This window comes from Apostichopus japonicus, chromosome 22, assembly GCF_037975245.1.
Source record: "Apostichopus japonicus isolate 1M-3 chromosome 22, ASM3797524v1, whole genome shotgun sequence".
Taxonomy (NCBI): Eukaryota; Metazoa; Echinodermata; class Holothuroidea; order Aspidochirotida; family Stichopodidae; genus Apostichopus; species Apostichopus japonicus.
Genome location: NC_092582.1, coordinates 24,631,465 through 24,652,940, shown reverse-complemented (window position 1 = coordinate 24,652,940; position 21,476 = coordinate 24,631,465).

Here is a 21,476-nt window from a genome sequence, read left to right as displayed (position 1 = left end):
ATTTCCATACATTTAATAAGGGGTTTGCTTTGTGAAGGAAAAATATAATAAAACCAATTACAGTTGAAGCAAATGATATTAGTGACCAGATAAAATAGATAATCACAGATATATGAATACAAATTCTGGTTATTGATCGGGGTTATTTTTAATATATTAAGATTCTACAATTAAAAGTAGCAGACAATCACTGTTAACAAATATAATTTTAAATACTAAGGTAGAGAGTAATCAGCTGTATTGACTTACAGTTACTTGCGCCTCGCCAGTTTTCTCTTGTAAGTCTCCTCATCGAATCCCTAAACAAGAGGAAAAAGTATAAGTAATAAATATGTATAAGATAACACAGAAACAAAGACAATGCAGTATAGTTAAATGTTGTAAATATCATCATACGAATCATACGAATCCATATTAAAAGTGTTATTTCAGATAAATCGATTCATGTTACACTAAATTGTGCATGTTTTCTATTGTCTTGACAAATTTCTTTTCATTATTATTATTTCAGTTATTATTTTAGGGATTTCTAACGAGTATGTCCTGCGAATATTTTTAGTACTGAACATGATATACACATGAAGGCTAAATCCATGAAATCATAGTCACTAATGCTGTAGTCTCTTTGATTTCATGCTTGAAAGGACTGCTTTTTGAAGGTTGAATTCTATAAAAAGGTTCAACTGTTTGCTTGAAATATTAAAAATAGGTATATAAGTAACAAAATTGAAAAGTTTATGTCAACAATTATTGACTCGTAACTCAAGGATCTAATCCTCTCCCAATCTATGAAAGTAATGTATGTGTTAAACAGTATTACTGTACAAGAATCAGTTCACTTATCTCCACACCCCATCCTCTTCCCTGCCGGTAACTATCAAATGACCCTATCCAGGGGATTTCCCCTTGATATCACGATGACTCAATCAATGCAACCCAATGTACTATAACACATTGGTGCGATAAAGGGAAATGTTCCGTCCTGTTTATAAGCTGTTCCCGTCAACATGAGTAACCATATGTAGCTACAGTGTTTATCGTTCTAAAAGTTCGACAATTCCTTCAAACATTAATTTAATCATGATAGAACCATATCCAGGTCACTCATCTCTCATTCTGGGATTTACTTAGAAATCACAAATATAGGCGGCAAATCAAACTGGACTTTGACTCATATGATTATGCAATAGAAAGGTGAGAGTTCAAGAGTTGGTGAAAGGGGCATCATTCTTAGCGTGTTAAAATGACCAGTGTACTTCATTCTGAAGGTAAACTGAGTTTGATTCATAAATGTGGTTTATATATTTCCAGCTGGACCCGTCCCTCTCCTTTCTTCCTCTAGAACTTTGAAACCAAGTTGATTAAACTTTGTTGAAAGGTTAAGTACAATATTGGGTAGACCGTGTCACTATCTGACGTTTATACTGTTGTACCTTTAATAAGGAAATTCCATGACGTCACCATTGGTGACATATAACGGGATCGTTATTTTAGTTGGTTCTCTTGACCATTCTAGATCGGGTTCTGCTCTTATGTTTTGTTATGGCGGAACTTGTGTTATTATAGTTAGCAACATTTGTTTTCAGTGGAGGAATATTAACTGTTTAGGCGTTAATTATAAATGCATATTATAGTGCGCAAGACAGAGTCTTGCTTGCTAGTGTTACCTTGTTATCGAAAACTATAATTTAAATAAAATTAAATCGTGCAGATTTTAGGTCTTTGGTGATTTATAAACTAGTCTAAGTAACAGTCTCAATAACACATGTTAGAGATGAACAGTAGACGAGGGGGGGGGGGGCAGGCGGACTCAGGCCTGTGTTCAGTGCAGGTCTGAAGCGTTGCCCTGTGAATGTTCCGACGGTCAAGTGCCCGCTTAATACCCATGGTCAGTGGTCTAGTTGGACCCGGAGGCATAATGCCTACGAAGTCTAAACAACTCCTGAAATCAATTTTTTTAAAGTATTTTGTATGGCGTTCCGGGACCCCAAATGCGAAAATATACACAACTGATTGAAAATCACTGTTCCTCTAAAAATAATTCGCGATCATAATACACTAACATCCCATTCCCACAGCATCCGGGCATCTGTGGTTACTATAGTACCAATGTCTGGGAACCTGTTAGTTTGCAGCTACAAGGCCTATAGTAACATCCAAAATAAGAACTTGTGAGCCAGATTACTTTCCTAAAAGTTTCTTACTAGATTGTTAGTTTCTCTGCACAGTATCAGTGTAAAAACGTGGGATATGGCAGCTGTATATAAAAATATTGTAACATTTTTTGGCGGTTTAATAACTTATAATATGCGTCCATGGTGGTGGTGGTGGAGGGGGGGGGGAGGAGTGATATACATCTTCATCAAACTTTGGATAACATATTTTAGATTTAAATACTTTAGTGGGAGAATCCGCCCTCCCTCGGCCTTCAAACAATTGAACTACAAGCTGCTATTTTTCTGCCTTTCAACAAAAATACTTCATTACGTCAACTCATCCGTCTTCTGCATGGTGACTATACAAACCCAGTATTCGTTATTATACCACTACGCCCAAACAATCCTAGCTGTACGTGTAAGCTAACTAAACAATAACAGGGCCTAATTAATTTAGATATAACATGCCGTGAAAACAGCACAACAGCAGTGTTAATTCTATATAGAAAAAGAAGACATAATTCGATGCAAAAAAAAACATCCATAAGAACATTGTGTTAGCTGGACTAGTCAGGTGTCATTATATATAATGAAACAACTAACAATGAAACAGGAAAGAAAAAATAACCTTCTGATTTGGTGTTACATGCGCCATCTGTTTGTTCATGTGTTTAGGCAACATGTTTAAGATTAATGTTTACATTTCATATTTCAAAATTAAATTTCATGACTTGGAAAATAAAATAGAATGATGCCCTTTATCTCAATTTGACTGATATTATATTTGTTGCTAAAATAATTTACACGGTTAAATACTAACATTATCAGGTTTTGCTAGAAATCAATCCAGATTTAGACAATAATCTTCTCTCAATTACTTGTACTTTCGGCTCTGGACTGACACATATAAATTGATTAAAGTATATTGCCCAACTTCTGTGTTTATTCGTATAACATTTTGTTAGAAATGTTGGGGAGTCACCTCACGTACACGTAGGTTCATCTTCATTAAATACCTACGCGGTTGCTATCATGTCAGTTTATTTTAAAGGGACCCTCATTGTAACTTACCTGTTGCACGTGATCCCTCAGATACTAAAACATGTAATTTTTACATTGTGTCTTATATTTGGTATAACAACAGCTTGGTATGCTCACATTCCACAGGGAATGGTTTCTATCATAATAATGATGCTATAACCCATAGATACCCTCACAACCCAGTAAATCATCTTGCTCCTAAACTCACTCATACTCACATTATACCAACAGAGAGGACCAGTTTATGTCTTCAATTTCAATCATTAATGTGTTCCTGTTTGTTAATGTGTTCCTGTTTGACGGGTATGTGATGTTACTTATATACATACATTATTGAATTGTTTGCCGAATTTCTGCGAGAAGCGTAGCTCCTCTTTAACCATCACCAACACCTCCCCGACCCCAGAGGATGATTCTAATGATTGTATTATATCAAAGAATACCGGAGTAGAGATTTATGGGAGATTTGAGTATAGACATCTACAGTTAGCCCTTTGTGTGTTGAGAAAATTGTTACACTATACAGTAAAACTGTTGAATCGTCATCTGACATTTAATGATGTTATTTTTTTTTCTATTTATGTAACAATTAAAGTGACTTTTACCAAATAAATCAGTTCCTTTAATAGTTGATAATCTGTGAAACTATGTTTCGCGAAGAAATGAATGAACAAAGGATTCAGAAATGGAAAAAAAATGCTTCTTTGATACTTTTTGAACTAGTAACGAATTATGATATGCACATCAGCAGAGTGCTATGAAATAATCATTAAGCATCTACCGGAAGGAGGGGGGGGGGGGGTTGAAGGCAGACATTTTCAAAAGCAATATTTCAAGTTTTTGTGAGTTTGTACGTGTGTCGGCTTGTCACGCTCCATAATTATTTTACTAAACCTTGTAGTATTTAAAAGTCTATCCGTTTTCTTTGGTTAGCATTTCTTTGACATTGTGTGCGGAAGGAAGATTATTTAGGTCGCATCTAAACTTGACATTGAGATCAGTGCTATCATCATTACCAGATATAAACTTGTAACTTGCCTATCTAAATTCCCTGTTCGATACACTTCAATTATAAATCTTTCCTCCATGATGAGAAACAAAGTATAATACTCTTTTGTCTTATTTCTTTGTTCCACAGTAATTAACTCCTAATTGCCTGATACTAAATTACCGTTACTAACTTGCAGGAACATGAATCTATGTCTCTCTTACCTCTTCCCCTGGTAGATTACCCAGTTCGTCACAGGCCTGAAAGGAAGAGATAGGTTATGATCATGAGATGTTGAAATTGTGTTTCAGGTAAATGTAATAAGGCGAAGTAAAAAAAATGTATAAGTTAGAATGATATATGTTCACAAATATCGCAGTAAACTATTCCTGGCAGGTAAGCGCACATCTGTATTGAACACACTAAAGTCAATATAGGAGACAGACTCGTCACTGTAAGATGCACGGACTTAATGACATAAACACAAACATTAATTTTAAACCCGTTATCAAACACCGAGTGACGTCATCAAACACTGAGTGACGTCACAATGATGAACTTCTCAATGAGATGATCAGATGGATACCATGTAACGAGAAAATGACGAGGAGGGGAGATAGGGCAGTATTCAAAGATTGAACTCAGAACATCGTGGTTGGATTGACGTAATGATAATAAAGCAAAATAAAGCAAAATCTTGCTAAGCCAACAAAGCAACAAAGCAACAAATCAGTTTCGCAAAAGTTGACTCTCTCTGTCCAACTTAGGCTGTGAAAATTTAGACCAGGAAACGAGGGCCTGTATATTTTTGAATGATTAGAGTGCATGGGTTTATTTAACCGAAACGCCATGTGCGTCCATTAGACTAGTATAGGCAGAAACCGTATGAGCTTGTCATTGCTTTGTCTCTATGTATTAGCCTGACTCGGACTTGGTTTGGGTTGCTCATATACTCTATAGAACTCTGTTCGGAATCTAGAGTACCATACTCGAACCAAGAATTCTTGGACTCGGCTGGGAATCATGAATTATTGGACTCGACTACATCAGAGTGTTTATTACACTATAACATACAGACATATTGAATGGTTCTGTTGGAAAAAGTACTAATGACAATATATGAACCAAGTGAGGATACAAGGCCCGGATGTTGCATTATGTTATTGTCAGCGCTTGAATATAATTATTAATTTGCCGGGTAGTAATTGATTAAAAATCAACCACCAGCTACTTTGAACACCCCACCCCTCACCCTGTTCTGGCCCAGGCGCCTTCAGGACTCTACGGTTTACATATTAGTAATTATTCAAAAGACGAAAGAAATAATGCAACTATTTTAAACCATTGTTAGTTCAGATTCACCGTTGTTTTTTTGTATCATAATGCTGCTGCTTATTCATAGTACTGTACATACAGAGGATGGTACAAAGACGTTTCTTGAAAGTTAAATGAAAATCTTAAATTTAACACCTTTAAGTTTAACTGTAATGTAGTCACCCCTACTTTAATTTTCCATAATAAGTTAAAGTACATCTAGTTGATGAAATCTACCTAAAAAATACACTTGTTTCTTTGTTTCAAGTTAAAAATCGTTTCATATCTAAGCCTGCTTGGACACAGACATTCATATCAGTCACGTATATACATTAATCTAAAAACTAATGAAATATAATCAATATGGATCCCTCAAATCCCTTTACAACTGCAACTATTAGAACCGAGTAACATGTACTGTCTGTTGTATTACTGCATACAGTGACGTCACATCGTAAAGATTCTAGAGATGAAAAGTATGCATCGATATTTTCACCAATAAAACACTTTTGACTGAGACGGTGTGGAAGAGAGACATTGCAAGCACGATAAATTCATTTTGTTTTATAAGGATTTATCTGTCTGAATATTCTCTACTTTAAAATTGAGAATTTGTATTGATTCACAAGGCAATTACTTATATAAGGAGAGCACATAGGGGTCTACATGCGGAGAAAAAAGGGACAATAATAGTTAGGAAATAGGACGAAAGAGCTGGAGTACGAGCGTGGAAGGGAGACTTTATTTAGTTTCATGTTATGTGTACCATGCCTCATGTTATTTGTACCATACCTCATGTTATTTGTACCATACCTCATGTTATTTGTACCATACCTCATGTTATTTGTACCATACCTCATGTTATGTGTACCATGCCTCATGTTATTTGAACCAGACCTCGTGTTATGTGTACCATTCCTCATGTTATTTGTACCATACCTCATGTTATATGTACCACACCTCATGTTATTTGTAACATGCATCATGTTATGTGTAAACATACCTCATGTTATTTGTACCATACCTCATGTTATTTGTACCATACCTCATGTTATATGTACCATACCTCATGTTATTTGTACCATACCTCATGTTATTTGTACCATACCTCATGATATGTGTACCATTCCTCATGTTATTTGTACAATATCTAGCCAAAAGGGGTTCTGACGTATACGTTGTAATGTACGATACAAACATCCTGGACAAATAACTCCTCGTCGTTGACAATGAACAATTCTTTTTTTAAATATAATTATCGTTACTTCAGTTAGGGACCTAACCACTCCCCCCCCCCCCAAACCCCCCATCCATCACAATATTTAAGGAAATTGATATGTTCATTGATAAATGCAAATCAAACCAGGGAAAGTATGCTATTACGATAATAAGGCAATGCATTGAATTTTATTTCTTTATTGTTAATTGGGTTAAGTTTAATGTATTAGAAAAATGTCCTACAGTGCGACGTGTGATTACATTAATGACCACTTCATTAATGCGCACACATCTATCTAAACATTTACGATTATATAAGGTTGCGTTTCATGTTAAATGAATAATATAACACAACAATGGATACGGCTGCTTGAGGAACACATGAATATGGTTCCATATCAGATGCAAGGGCGTTGAAAGAGAGGAGTAGGGACAGTTTATAATAAAATATGAAAAGAAGTTTTCTAGCCCCAAAAGAAAGTTGAACAAAAAAGAAAGCTCGGGATGATGAAATGGTGATGAAAACTTCGTAATATCAGGATTTCTAACGTAAACTGTGAGCCTGACAGGAAGAAACACCTGACAACATGTAACACTGCGCCCATTTCAAGAGTGTCGGGGAAAATGAAGATCATATCTTAGATTAACGCTCTGACCTACCGTGACCTGTATCACCTACTAATGTCCCAAAGCTCACTGATCTGTAACAGTTTAAAACAAATCTAATGAAAATTTTCAACTGAAAATTTTATGTCAATATCTTAAAGGTAGAAAATCACCAAAACTAGTTTGAAGTCTCTATAAAGCTATGCATATTCGTAGGCGTAGGAGCCCAATTTGATTTGGGAGAGCTGTAAAGACTGGCCCGAAAAATGTAACCATTTTCTTGCGCGTGTACAACATCTTATTGTACATAGTATATAGCAATACATCGGTTATTACATCGCCTGCCAATTACATACAATAATTTGCCTTCTTATTACCTCCCATATTGGTTATCATTTTTAGGCAAGTCGTTACAATACGGTAATAAAGATGATAATAATATCAGTTTAACCATTGAAAAACACATTGCAATTTATTTTTCTTTCAGTAGGTGCCCGAAAAATTATCAGCATATTGCCCGAATTTTCACAAAAAATTTTGGTTGGGGGAATTGCAGTCCCCCAGCCCCTACCGACCCCCCCCCCGCCTCTTACACCTATGTGCATACTGTAGTACTTTCATCCATATAACCAAACAAGACTTAGTCCGTAGCGACTGCAATAGAATACAAAAGCAATATACTATATTAACATGTGCTGTCTGTTATACCAGACAGTGGTATAGATAATACAAGTTTCGGGTCAAATCACCCAAAAATTGTAATAGTTAACTTGTTTAGTAATTACTGGATGGAGACAAATTATTTAAAGCTAACTACCGTTTAGTGTTGAAATAATGCTTGGAAGGTCCCCGTAAACAAAACCACTTAAAATCATGTATCAGCTATACTGGGACAGCTATGCGTGGGCAGCTATATACACTGGCAGCAATACTGGGGCAGCTACACACGGGCAGCTGTATAGGGGCAGCTATACGGGACAGCTATTCGAGGGCAGATAAACGGGCAGCTTTATTGGGGCAGCTATACACGGGCAGCTGTGTAGGGCAGCTATACGGGACATCTATACGGGCAGCTTTATAGGGGCAGCTATACAGGGGCAGCTATATACAGGAACCTCTAATCAGGGGCAGCTATTCAGGGGTAGCTATACGGGGGCAGCTATTCGGGGGCAGCTATACGGGGGGGGGGGCAGCTAGCGGGCGGCTACGGTAGGTTAAATGGTAGGTTAACATGACTGTTATACGACTGTTACAACTGCTGTATGTGCCATGGTTAATATTTTAGCTTTAATTTATTTGTCTATCCTTTTATAAGTTTTATGGTATATAACTCTAAGGCGATATTTTTTTGTACTATTTGCTTTTGATTTTTCCTGTATTTTAAATGTTTCCTGTATATTAATTGTTTCAATTCTTGTAAAGCGCTTCTAGCAGCGTTGCTGATGAACGCGCTATATAAGTATTATTTAATTATTATTATTATTGTCACCGAAATTAAATGAACATTAAGAAAGACCTGACAATGTTCATAACATTCTATGGTTTCATCGGAATGTACACTCACAACCCACACAAATAAAAACATTGGCTTCAACATACTGCACAATGTGTAACGAACCTGCAGTCTAAAGGTATACCTTTTAGCTATAGGCCTATCTTTACAATATACTTGTAATATCAACGGCGTCACTGACATGGTAGTGATACGGATGTGTCAGTATAGAACTTAGTGTTGTGAGCGCTGAATGATATTCATGAAAACAAAGCTCTCAACACCCCACCCACTCTGTTCTCTTTTACAGCTCCCATCCCTCAATATTTCTCATCCTATAGCGATGTAAATTATCCTTTTCTTTGAATGTTGTAAGAGACAGTTTCGCATCTTTGTGAACTGAAACTACTAGAATGGAGTATCCTTTACACATTGCTGTATCTTTGAATGCAGTGACGGCTGTCTCGAAATGAGTTTTAGAGTTTGAAAAACATATGCATGCATCATGAACAATATAACAGTTTTCTATAGGACGTTATGGAGGAGTGAAGCTAAAAACACGATTAGATTGATTTTGTTCATTACACTTTAAACTAAGAGAATCTGTTTCATTGTTATTAATATGTACTCAGGGCGGACTGGATCTTAAAACCGGCTCGGGCATTTGTCACCTAGACCGGCCCATTATCTGTTGATATGTTACTTACATAGTGATCGCCGTCCCGGGGGAGGGGTTTAAGGGACTTTTTTGAAGTTAAGGAATGCCTAGATGCAAAATGGTGCGACATTTCTCAATTTTGTAGGTTACAGTAATCTTTTAATAAAGACCCAAATAACTTTCCTGATGTAACACTTGATGAAACTGAGTTACAAACGTAAACAACGTGCTATGTATATGTCAGAATGCATTGGTCACCGTACTGGTATATCTTGTCGTAAAATATTAGCACGGACGGGTTGCCAATAACACGTTCTTTTGTTACGAACTAGCAGACTAACTTACATGGTGATTTCATGAGCTGATTCCCAGTTACAAATATATTACTTCACAGCCCGTCTGTATTATATTAGCTACTTTGAAAATTGGCTGTAAGTTTTACCAGGCTCCCCAGCCCACCGGCCACCGGGCATTACCCAAATGCCCGTGTGGCCAGTCTGCCACTGTATGTTCTTGAGGAGAATTGTTATAATTATAAAGTTGAGTAAGTAAAGACACACGGGGCTACATTCAGGGTCAGAAGGAAGTAAATTGGACCGGAACTTTGCAGTAGAAGCAAGGGGAAGGGATCTGGAAGTGATGTTGTATGAAACATTTAATATTTCATACAGACTACAACCTCCCCCCCCCCCCCCACAAACCCCAGCCCAAGCCAACCAGATACTATTAATATTTATGTTGCTTGTTAAAGATTATCATGCTGACAGCAGTCATGTACATTTAACCGGCAAATGTTATCACGATATTGATATTAATAATTAATGTGAATGAAAGACAGAGGGCGGACTTGTATTATCATTAATAGCTGCCATAAAAGTGAATTATCTCTTACCTGCCATCGACCGGTCTGCAAATTTAGACGACGATAACGTGTGCTAAAATTCCAAACTGTTGAATATAATGAAAGAGAACAACGTAAAATATAAGGGCATAATTAAACTTTATTGGTCTAGATTGAAATGATAAACATTTTATTAACCGGATTTACGTTGGCTCTAATTAATCTAGTTGATTCCTTAATTTTGATCTTATCAGTTTACTATCATTATCATCTCAGTGCAGTGCAGCTGATCATTTTACAATCATGATATCTCAGAGAGATTACCGATCAGTTTAATATCATGATATCTCAGAGAGATTACCGATCAGTTTACTATCATTATCATCTCGGTTTTATACCTGATCAGTTTACAACCAATATCCTCTTAGTTATAAATCCAATCAGGTTAGGATTGTTATCATCTCATTAATATATCTGATCGATTATACACTTATATCAAGAATAATAATACAAGAGACAATAACCTGATCAGAGAACACCCAACACAAGTGACGTCATCACGAGAACCAGTATGAAACTGTTTAAATATTTTTGATAAAAGAAAAAAAAAACGGATTTTGTTTAATAGCAAATTCAAAGTTAAATGATGTATTATGTGTCACGTTCGTCCCGGTCCCGATAAGGCTTATTTCGATGATATAGTCCAATAGAGATATTTAATTGATATCTTGCAATTTCTTCTCATGGGTTGATAACTGAATTATTTAGATGAATCCTACAATCGGTGATAACAATACATGTTAGCGTGCCACACACGCACGGAGATATTATACAGCTGGCTTATAGAACTCGCCAGACACGAGGTAAAAGACATGACAATTTTACCCTATCACAACTTTATGTTAATGTCACGTGCCATTAACAGCCAATCAGAATCATACATGCTTTAATTACTGAAAATCACTTAAGGGAAATTTAACAGAGAATTTATAAACGTCATACATTAATACACATAGGTGTTCAAGGGTTCACGAAACTTTAAGTGATTGACACAACAGTAAAAGTATAAACATACCATTTTCATAACCACGTAGCCAGTCTCCATGTAAGACGACTGCTGGATCTAAGAGCATTCCAGTTCGGTAAAGGAAGTTTTTTTTTGTGTTACGCTCAGGGTTCCTTTGTTTAATGTTCTTTAAACTGTCCTAAGAATACACCATAGATGTAGGAACACGGTGCATGTAACAGCTGATACCTCGCTTTACAAAGTGGAAAGGGCTGGAGGGGGGAGGGGCGGCAGGAATAAGTTATGAAAGCGTCCGAAAAGGAAATTATCAATTTAAGTTTTATACACTTGGTTACTCGTCCAAATATCGACCTTTTCGAAAATTCTAAATAATGCACAAACTTATGTGACATCTTCTCTGAGTCTCTCGCTAAGATGTTCCTCACGAGATAATTTAGTAGCTATTAAACACATATCTGTCTAATATAGTCATATATTCACTCTGTGTGAGCAAATGTGTTGTTTACACTAACTACTTCTGTCTTTGAGGTTGGTCAATGATGACGTCATCAGCAGTGACCTCACTCCACCTTCACAATGGGAGTCTCAGTGTGTCTTTTAAACACAGAACAATGAACGATGGTACAATGTGTACGAGTTTGAGAACTAATGTTGAAGGTGGAGATAGAGAGGTTTGTATGTATTTACATTATTCTTAATTCATTTAAATAATGAATTTAGGTAGAATCTTAGTATACAGATATGTTATTGTACAGGGAAATGAAACATTTGATTGCTCGTGATGTTTGTAAAGCTACCCGCTTTCAATATATTCAGCTTTATAATACAACGCATTAGTGACGTTATCACAGATCATGAAAGCCAATAATTTAAATAGTAAGAATAGAAAGAGACTAAATGTACTTGGAATTACTTTATTGAGTAAATCATGGAGCTACAAGACTAGACAAATCATCGTCATAATCACGTGATCTCATTTTCGATGTCCTGAGGGTATGTCAGTTGTGTAAACTAAGGTTTGTGGGTTTTTTTCAACTGTGTTAAATCTAAAGACATCAATACGTCCTTTATGGAGGAAGGTTTGTATAATCTAACATCGTGTTATTATAACTTGACATGCACAATTGTAACATTGAACAAATGAACAATAACACTGTCCACATTTCTAAGAAGTTTCAAGAAACCTACATGAAAGTCTATTATCGACAGAAGTGTTGATGGAGACAAAAACACTTACATGAAAACAAATATGAATGAAAATATCATATCAATATAAATTATGTTTTGTGTCGTGGTTTGTTTTTCAGATCATCAATAAGGCCGTGACAAAACTACAACTCGAACTAAACAGAATTATCAGCAGCAATTGTATAACAATTACAATACTTGTTGAATTGAAATAGAACAGGCAATTGTAACGTCCTTTTGTTCTGTTTGTTTACATTTTCTGATTCCAGATTGAATGCGAGCCTAGACTATCGCAGCCGATCTTACAAAGATATCATAATTGCAGTGCGTACTCTATTAATAACCAGCCGTTTTATCGGTCCAGATCTACCCACCTGCTATAACTAAATGCACGTCACTATAGTTTTACGGTTATGATTCAGTAACAATACTGGCGACGATATGACAATCCTCATTTCCACTGAACCCAAGAAACACGTATATACTTTGAATAACCACGATAACTTCTTTTTCATCAGAGACTACCATAGCCAGCAGCATAGGTGTATCCAGTGCAGTTAACTTGATCAAGGCGAAGGATGAATACTTCCTCTTAAGCATTACTTTCATTTAATGAGTAAGAACATTCCCCAAACACAACGTATATAACATTACAGTTAGACGCACCTATACGGCAGCTCCTTAAGGAAAAACATGAAAAAACAAGACCACAACAACCAACGAGTAAATAGCATTTAAGCAAGAAGCGCGGCGTGAAATATTTATACCTCCTCTCCTGCACCCGACCACTCGCCTGTATCCGTTTCTGTTATGCGTTCGTTTGGTTTTAACTAACTTAAACGACTACAATAAATACATAATCCCTGTAACGTCTACAAATTCTTGTAGATGTCTGTAGACAAGATGGTCGACAATACAGTGAAAACATTCACTTATATAAAACATTACTTATCTGTTCTTGTATTTAAGCGTTGACCGAACCATAAGACTAATGGAAATGTATCTACTCTGAATCCCTCTCTTAACTAATACTTGCAAGATTATTGGTTACTCTAAAAAAACACAGTAAGCTGCCTTACTATAAATATTGAATCTTTCTTTATGACATTTTAGCATCTCAGCGAAATTCAAAGAAAATGTTAAGTTCAAACTGCGACAGATAACACTCGTCACATGGAATAAAATATACATCGTTACCTCATTAAGTAATACCGATGTGACACTGTACCGAATCGATACATACTATGTATATTGATGGCTTGAAAATTAAACTAGTACTCATCTAATAAAAGTAAAGCCTGTTTTATGCACATTGCATGCAGATTTACAGATCAAAACTGTAAATTATATATTTTTCTTTGATAGTTTATATTATCAAATGTTGTTATGCGAAGTCCCCGAAAGCTGCAGATTTTTTTTGAATAGGTTGTCATGCAGAAGCGTAACCTCAAAATTGTACAGAACGTTTCTCAGAGCCGAAGCGGGGTCGAGGGGCTAAAGCCACGGGGAAACAGCATCATTTTCAGATATTTTCGTGATCTCATATAGAGAGTTCAACCACAAATATATACACATAAGATAAAGGAATTGAATTTCTCTGAAATGTATTTAAAGCACTGGTTGGTTCCACGAGGGGTAGCCCCTAAAGTTTTTGCATTTGGTGAAATTCCTTGTTCTCTCGTAGCGAATTTAAAGCACCAAAACACAGACACATGTTATAAATCAATTATAGTCCTCTAGAATGTATTCCCAGTAGGCTGGTGGGGATCCGCTGGACTTAAGCTGCAGCGTTTGCAGATATTTTCCATTCTCTTGAAGAAATTTTGAAAACAGAAACCTATTTATGAGAACTCAATTTTCAGAGATTGTAGTGCAAGGCCTTGGGAGGGGGGGGGGGTGTTCAGGGGGCGAAGCCTCTGGAAGCTGCTTCATTTTATTGGCCTAATATTATCTAAATCTTGGGAAATAAATACGTAAGGGAGTAACAGACAGGTCGATTGTTTTTTACTTCCTTTTTTGTATTATAAGTCTTACTTTCGTTAGTGTACGACATCCCTGAATTTGTCTCCAATTTGTCGACCGAGTTGGCATCAATTTGACACCGGATTTTATTTTTCTTGGCACGTTTGTATACCTATGAGGTCGCGTTCTCAATTGATTATAGTGAAATTCTATTTTCCTGTTTCCAAATACAGCGTTAGCGTAAGCAATGATCTCTTTCAGTATCATATTAGTCTCACTAGACGTTCACTCTAAACTTTATCGATTTAAAAAAGATGTGCATATGATAAGAAACTGTATAATTTAATGTCTACTGTTTCTGCTTGGTTGCCATGACAATTATGTGAAACAAAATGCCCGTTTTGGAACAATTAATGAGTGACACACCATTGTATACCTCCGTGATTTATTTCCTTCTATATAAGTGTACGAATAAAGAAAATATGGTATTAAATTCACATATAAATTCTAAATGCATATCACTATCCACTTGTTATTTTTACTATTATTTTTTCAAGGCAAATCATGCATGGATGTTAATGTTCGCCAATACATGTATATTTTACTCTTTTCAAGTGCCGATCAAGGGAGTTATGGGGTGTCTCCCCACCCCCCCCCCCCCCCTACACCACTACCACGCATCTCAAACTAACATAGAATAGTTAAAGCACAATAATGCGTTAAGACTTATAGATATTGGACATAAGTCAAGTCAAGTTATGTGAGTCAAACTTTGCCTCAGAGGTATCATTAGTAGTATAAACTTCCCCCTTTTCTGTGGAGGGACCACAGACCCCCCCCCCCCCCCTCTTCCTCCCCATATATGATGTCGGCTTTGACGACCCTCTGTTCCTGTACAAAACTGCAGAACGAGTGTCATATCTTTGCCTTTATAAAGTCTTTATGATAATGTTACGCACCCAAATATTTTGAGTACGGTACATCTAGTACCAACAGTTCCGAAAGATGTTTGGTCTATGTTTTGTTTTCGTTTATTTTTTAATACATGTTGCAGCTATTTCAGAGCAACAAAAATTTCGTTTGCAGAACTTGGAAAGAATTAAGCTTAACTTTGCGGATTTTTTCTGCAATTCAGATTGAAAGAATGGTTTAAGCGGAGTTGTCGATGTGTATATATGTGTGTGTTTGTCAAGGGGGGGGGGGTGTTGACAGACTCCGAGGGGCACACCATTACTTCAAAACTTTACAAAATCATTGTCGCAGTGTAATTAGGTTGCCCAAAGTGTATGATTCCCACTACTTTCGGAAAGAGATTTAAAGCATCAATTTATTTGATTGCTACTCACAAAAACATCTTATAGGGCTGTGATGTTGAAAGAGCGAAATATAAGGAACATGACTTATCTCTTAAATCAACCAAGCTTAGTAATATTAAGTGTTGTTACATTTATATTATTCGGTTCGTTGTTTACCATTACAAGACTCTGTTTTGGGTGTCTCCTTCATATTAGCTGGCAATCATGTGTTGCTGATTCATTACTCTATTGTATGTGAATCAACACCAATCAACAAGTCAACACACATTCACATAGTTGGTAAAGCCCTTAACTAAAGGCCCGGTCACACTATACCGACTTTTTATCGGAATACTATCCGATTTTCCCGGAGGAATCGAAACAGCCTGTTTTTCGTTCGGGTCTTCTAGCCACAGTGATAAAGGACCTGATTTGCTATCTGTTGAGCCATTCCGATATGGAATAGCCCTCTCCTAACTTTTGATAATGACTCCGTTTCCTTTTATCGGATAGCTATCCGATTTCTCTTCCGATTTTTATCGTTTTTCGATGTGACGTCACTTCAGAATGTAGTCCGTTCCAGAACCCCTCGGATTTGGAGTAGGTATTCGAATATTCCACTGCATTCATTACATTCACTACACACTAATCTCACTCTTCGGCCTAAAATCGGAAAAAATCTGACCGTATTCCGATAAAATATCGCTGTAGTGTGACCGGGCCTTAAATGTGAGAAATTGAAAGGTATCCATTATGACTTCATTGTGACAATACCTTTTACATTTCTTGATTTCAAGGATGATGGAATGGATCCAACTGGAATAGTGTCTGACAGAACGTATGAATAAAACCTATGGAGAGAAGTAGAGTAATCATCGTGTAAGATGTAGAAGACGTAGAGGAATGTCCTCCTAGTCAGGTATTGTTTACCAAATCAATGAAGATAAACAAATTAGTAAACAACAAATAACAAGAAAATAAATCACATCTGATTGATCAATCTGACCAGAATTAATTATCATCACAAGTCTTGTGTTCTACGAAAATGAATGAGAATGGATATAGTAATGTAGATAATAATAATTATAGTTGGAACTGCTGCATGTAAATTGTATGTGGTTGCTATTGTGAAGTGGATAGTTGTCAACATTATCAGAATTGGCTAAACTGTTTATATGTTTAAATCATCAATTAATATAAAGTTGTTCAAACATGTAGAAATGCAACATTGTACACAACAAACGGAGTAAATCTGTAGTGATCATCACCCTTTCGCATAATGGACTTGCCCACATCCTTGCGTAATCAGCAGTACTCTTCTCGCTATGCATCTTGTAACAACCGCTTGCCATTTTCCGCTCGGATCACGTGATTTATATCGTATTTTATTTTCTGTCAATTAATTGATTTTATTGTTCGTCTTCGTGAATTCTTCTCAATATGTCTGAGATTGTTAGAGTTCGGTGGTAAGATATGAAATCTAGAAATGGTTAATCATAAAGCTGAAAATATTGTTTCTTAATCTCAAAAGAGTTTAAGGTGCTACAAATTACATATTTCAATGTAATGGCGGGATGACAATCCTGCAAAACATACACTAAAACGGAGGAAGAACGGAAGGGAGAGGGGTAGGAGGGTCGAGGACATAGCAACATTTTCTACTTGGCGAAACAACTGTTCATCTCGGGTGATTTCAGTAAAAGGTAAACACAAAATGTTACTATTACATGAACAAGGCAGGTATACCAAGGTTCGTTACAATTTAAGTATTTATTCAATATCAACTTTCAATAATTTTAACAAATTGCACGAGCTGTTATTTCGTCATTGATCCAAATCCAATCTATGGGTAGAGCATTCATCTTTCTCTTTATGCGTTCTGAAAGCGTACATTCGAGATATTTAGGCACAATTACTTGACATGTTTTCACTTAATTCGCTGAGATTTGACGTAAGGAAAACCCCGGATGTGCGACCGACGGAATACAATAACCCACAGATCTCTACTAACTGTTTTCCCAGGAACAACACCTCTCCTTTGGTTTCATTTTCTGTTTTATTTTCCTTTCTTTTTCTTTTTTAACTTGTCGACCATGTTACTACCACAATATACTTATGTTCAGTTTTAATCAGCATACCACCATGATTCATGTAAAAACATCGCAAGTTATGACACAATGAATTTATTTTTTCAACAAGTGAATAACTGCTTCCCTTTTTTCCCTTCTCAGCAACAAAACTAAATGAACCGTGGCCATATTTACGACCTGGATATCACCCTGGCAGTTGTATGAGTGTTTATTCTGATTGTTAACTTGAAGGTTCATTCGTTGTGTACCGGGGATATAAATCTGTACTTCATTTTGTTAGCGTGTGTTATTATACAATAATGTAAACCATTGGAAGACAGTCTAAAGGCGATGATGACAGCCTTCTAAACCTTTCTAAATTCGCTAAAAACAGTTAAGTTGCAAATTTGAAATCGGTTTCTAGTTGTCGTTTGTCTATTATTCATTTTAAACTTCGATGGAATAATTTAATCCGCTGTCACGTGTTCTGTGCAGATAAAAACAACTAGTGCAGTATACAATTTGATATTTAAAGAGATATAAGATCTCATAAAACGAATCTTAAACGATCTCCTATGTGCTTTGTTTTCTTGTTCGTGTTGTTGTTTGCTTGTTTATGATTTATGGCTGTGAAATGTTGCGAAATATATTAACTTAATAGATTTCTTGGTTATTATGACTATATTTCAGATTTGGCAAGGCGGCATGAACCTTCGAATTACTTATTCCTTGCTAAACACGAACAATATTTCATCTCGCATATTCAGTAAGATTTAACCAAACTATTATTGGTTGTAATAGCAAACACTATCAATGAATATTTGATTATAAAGATGCCACTATAAACACCTGGTGGTTACACTTTTCATCATAAGTGTCGAAGACGTTAACAGTCACTTGATAGTATTTTATAGGCTAACTTTAAAGAAATCGAACGTTCGATTTTCAATTTTTTTTTCATGTTATTAAATGGTTTATCAATTAAAGAGTAACCCTTTTGTCTCCCTTTTTCACAACTTAATGAAAGACAAATTATATGGAGCATAATTAATTTATGTTTATGAACATATCGTATACACCTCAATAGATTTTCAAGGTGACGTTTAATCAACTTTACAGAACAAAAAAGTTCTCCATAAAACTAGGCGATTAAGAACCCGCAATGTTTGTAGTCACATATTAGATATGTGAGCGACATTAAGGGCTATTCAATTATGTGTTAAATAGGCAGACTTCCTTATTCCAACGAGAAGTACATAGAAAAAAAAAACGAAGAAAGGGAAATAAAACATTCCTTCTTTATACATTAGGGAGAGGAGCAAATGAGGAATGTATTAAACAAACAAGGAAATAAAGTTTACTCATTTAAAATATATAAACAGAGAATAATAATGAGAACACGTCGTAATATCATGGCATATGACATATTATACAACACCCAATTATATTCCGGCCATTTGATTGGTCAATTGCTCGTCGATTGCATGCAAAATCCGCTCCATTCCATTTTATTAAATAGAACCATGGGTTATACTTTTTTGGTAGCACTTTTTTCAATGGTAAAAGAGCAGAGAAACCTACCTGTTCAAAACAATCTGTTGCATGAGTGTATAAAACAAATAATGAATGGTTTCCTTTCGTGCAATAGTGCAAATATTTCATTCGTTGAAAGATGTAATTTTTTCCATTCAGCCGAGTTGAATGGAACAAATTACATCTTTCAACGAATGAACTATTTGCACTATTGCACGAATGGAAACCATTCATTATTTGTATATAACTGAATGGCTTTTAGACATGTCTAACCAGTATCGAATGAATGATGCATTATTCCCAGCCACTGCTAGACACGGACTGACCTACTTATCGTCAGTTTCCATGGTTACGTTGTATGACAGTTACAGCATTCCAGGTGTACAATAGACACGTGGCTTGTTATCTTTCTATTCATTAGCTTTAACTGGCTCGTGTCATCTATTATTATGCTAATTAGGTATTTACGGGAGATCCAGGTGTGTCATCTTTGCTGTTAACTTATTTTACTTTAGAAATAAATTGTTCGAATCAATCGTCTGTGCAGAAAACTGTTGTACAAGCAGAGTAGGCCTACTGTGTGTACTAAAACGTTGATGATGTTATTGTGTAGAAACGGAATGGATTTGAAGCGATTATGTACGACGGGGAGGGGGGGGGGGGTGGCGAAGGGAGAGTGGTGGCGGGTACAGGTAAGGTGTTTGAAGGGGATTGGGGCAGAGGGGCGAGACTAAACTTACTCAAGAGCACACTGGGATTGGGGTATAGGTATTTAGTTAGATAGGGAATAAACATTCTGTGTTATTTTTTTTATAGCCAGACCAAAGTGTAATATTTCCAGTGCTATTTTCTCCGCAGTTACAGTTATTCATGGAATGGCGGTATTTCACGTATATAACATATATTAAGCAGTTTTCTTTTCTCATACATTTCATTTATGTAACTACTAAATAGTTTTGGTCTTTTCTTTCGAGTTTGGGTGAGGCGCGGTGGGGGGGGGGGGAGGGGGGCAGGTGCGACTATATTTTTAGTAAACACGTCAGCTGTAAGTTGAAGATGTCACTGATTATTTTGTGAATGGTAAGGACGGAAAGGTTACACTTTTACGAGGTTTGATCTGTGAGACCAAAGAAGGTGAGAGGAGGAGCGAGAGGAGGCCTGGGTGGTGTGGGGGGGGGGGGGTCTTGGAGGATTAAATAACACTGAATTGTAAAGGATCAAATAGGGACGTCATGATCGAATCAAATTTAAAGTAATATTAAAACGACGAATTTTAATTAGAAAGCAGTTTTTTTTTAAAGTTATGAATTATACAATGCTGAAGCGCTCGGTCAATTTTTAAATTATTGTTTAAAATTATGTTAAAATAGAAGCATAACTATTAATCTAGCTTATTTTGTATAACATCGTATTTCAAATTATATAGAAGATATTGATTTAGTTTTAATAGATTAAATTTGAACCTCTGAAATTTATCAGATACAGATTTGCCTTTAATGATATTTATGGCAATATTTAATCTTAAACTTTATAGTTTACTCAATTGCAGTTATTTACTTACTTCTAGTTAACTTTTATTTTGTTTCAATTTGTTAACTTATTTTGAGTAACTATTTTTAAATTTCGACAACTAAAACTATTTTATCGGTTGCTTCTTTTGTATATATTTCATTTTTGCTAGAGCAGGGGCGGATCCAGGGGGGGCCGACCCGGCCCCGGCCCCGGACCCGGCCCCCCCTTTTTGGAAATCAGTTGCGTTTTTTTTATGTGGGAGCACTTAAAATTCCTAATAGGCATAACTTGGTGAAAGAAAAGCCTAATATATATCCGCTGCTCTTCCCTGAAACGCGATCGTTTTTATTCCAAATTTGAAACTAAGGCAATTATCAGGCCTACGCGAAATCACGTATTAATTAGATACGGCTCAGTACTATAGTGCTGACTATTACTGTCAGGGAAAATCAATGCACAGTTAGCAAGTATATCATAATTATCTGAATGAAAGGGGTTGTAGGCGGTTTTACACTATCTAACGCAACGTAGTTGCCAAGAACCTGAAGTATTTTTAAGGGAGGGCCCGAGGAACAT